This window comes from Tenrec ecaudatus, chromosome 2 (genome assembly GCF_050624435.1).
Source record: "Tenrec ecaudatus isolate mTenEca1 chromosome 2, mTenEca1.hap1, whole genome shotgun sequence".
In the NCBI taxonomy this organism is placed as follows: Eukaryota; Metazoa; Chordata; class Mammalia; order Afrosoricida; family Tenrecidae; genus Tenrec; species Tenrec ecaudatus.
Genome location: NC_134531.1, coordinates 180,764,418 through 180,767,133, shown reverse-complemented (window position 1 = coordinate 180,767,133; position 2,716 = coordinate 180,764,418).

Below are 2,716 nucleotides of genomic sequence, written 5' to 3'. Positions count from 1 at the left end.
GTGGTATTTAGCCGTGAGAAGAGTGGTAAAAGCTTGGGGAACATTATCTAACCCAATCTCGTCTCTTAACAGATGAGAAAATGGAGACTCCAGCTAACTTAATAGACACTTTCTGTTGCCACAAACAAATTCAGGGAAGAAATGGGGATAGAACACGCTTCTCTTCTTTAGTGCCCTTTTCCATATTGAACAAAATATAGGCTTCCTACTCCCACAAAGCGTTACAGTCTAGGAGCCTGGCAGGGACAGTTCTACCCTATCCTACAGGGTCACTATGAGTCCAAATGAACTCCATGGCTGTGAGATGTTTTTATTTTTCACTTATCTCTGAGAACACAAACAAACCAATGCTCACTGGCACTGAGTCGATTAGTCCAGGGTAGAACCTCCTCGTTTAGGCTTCAAAGGCTGTAAATCTCTATGGGAGCAGATAGCCTTGTCTTTTTCCACTGCAGTGACTTGTGGATTTTAACTGCTGGACTTGCTATTAGCAACCCAAAGAATAGCCCATCACATCACGAGGGCACCTTTCTTAGTCCCTAAGGTGCAATAATTCTTCACGATAACAATATAACAGCTGTTTTGTATATAGTACATATGCTGACTAGTATGTATGCTAAACATACAATATACGGTATGTTCCTTTAAAAAATCCTCCAGATTCTTCATTCCTCAAACCTAATGATGGTGGTAAAAAATAATTTATAAACGATCTGGGGTTCATGAGGAAGGGAGGGAGGGAGTTGGAAAACTGAACTGATACCAGTGGCTCAAGTAGAAAGAAAATGTTTTGAGAATGATGATGGCAACGTAGGTACAAAGGTGCTTGACACAATGGATGGAGGTGTGGATTGTGATAAGATCTCCCAATAAAATGATTTAAAAAAAAAAAGAAAGAGGAGGAAAAGTAAAATTGAAGTGAACTTGGGTTCTTTAATGGTAAATAAGCCCATCATAAACAAACAAAAGTACATAATGTCTTGGACTACCAAAAATTATCATATAGTGTAACATTAATTCTCACCCCTTACAACATGTTTTGCGTTTTGAATTGCTGAAAAGCATGCACTTTTTCCTATATTGTACATCTCCCATGCTCCAGATGAATTTGCTATGCAAATAGGTAGCAAGATTCCCAGGTTCACTAGTCAAGAATTATGGGAAACCGAAAAACACTTTTGGCCAAGATCAAAATTAATAGCAGCCATAGAGCCTCTGAGAGTGTTCTGAGAGCAGACAAAAAAGGATGAACAGTGGAAAATCCCCCTCCCTCTCTCTCGGCCATTTGCATTGAACACAGACAGGTCCCAGAGCTCCAATTGCACCAATTCTCTGCAGGGCACGGATCCTGGCGCAGAGTGCAATGATGACCGTTCTGGGGAAAATATATTTTTTAAAAAAATACTGTGTTTCCTGACTTGAAAGCCTCACAGAGATGACTAAATGTCGTTATCATCTCGGCTCTGTCTTTGTAGTTGTTGTTAGGGACCCTGAAATGCGTTTGGATTCAGAGTGGCCCAAGTGACTGACCAGAACTGCCCTCCAGGTTTTCTGGACTGGAATCTTCGTGAGAGCAGAGTACCAAGTTTCTCTGCAGCTGCCCTAACCCCTGAGGCACCACTAGATCAGGGGTTCTCCCCCTTCCTAATATCACGAGTCTAACACAGCTCCTCATGTGGTGGTGACCCCCCAACCAAACGGTTATGTTCGTTGCCACTTCGTAACTGTCATCTTGCTACTGTATAAATTGTCATGTAAACATCTGATAGGCAGGATGTATTTTCATTGCTACAATTTGAGCATAATGAAAGCACGGTGATCAATCACAAAAACAATATGTAATTACATATTGTGAAATACTTATCCCAATGAAAAATTAATGAAATGTTGTCTTCAAGCATTGTGGAGCATGGGCAACAGTCGTCACGCCACGGACTCGTAGGTGGGCGTATCCGCATGTGGGCGGACCCGCCTGTAGATGGAGTAGGTGCAGACTTGGCTCCTAAGACCACTGGAAATATTGTGTTTTCCAATGGTCTTAGACGACCCCTGTGAAAGGGTTGTTCAACCCCCAAAGGGGTCGTGACCCACAGGTTGGAAACTGCTGCACTAGATGGTTTCAAACAGCAGCCAAGTGCTTATCCAATGCCCCACCTGAGAAGCTACCTCTGACCCCATGCCAAGGTCATGCTACGATCTCCTGCCTCGGGAACCAGATTAGATGAGTGGGGCAGCCCCTGTCCCTCTGGAGCCAACAACTAGGCCTGTGATGAGGCCGTGCTTCCAATGGCCCGACATTAGCCACTGAGTGGGTTCAGAGGAGGAAAGAATCCACACTTGTTCTTGTGAAATGTGGGAAAACTGTGAAAGGCAACTTTGACAGGAGGATTTGCCTCTGTCCTGGCTGAAACCTTTCCAGAAAGTTCTGAAATCTGAGGCGCTTCACAACCAACTCTTCATCCTTTCTCCTCTCCCTTCACAGTGGTGATAGATCTGTGCAGCCCTCTCCTGGCTTCTCCCCTGTCCACCTTCTCAGAGAGGCTTCCTCCAAAGAATTCTCTGGTTGCCAATGGAGTGTTGGTGCTTTTCTTTCAGGAGACCGGCGGTAATATAAAACTGCTCCAAAAGTTCAACTACTACTCGGCAGGTACTTTTACACAAGGCTTCAATTGAGTAACTATGAGGCTTGGACCTGTCCCATTGGTTGTAATAGAAC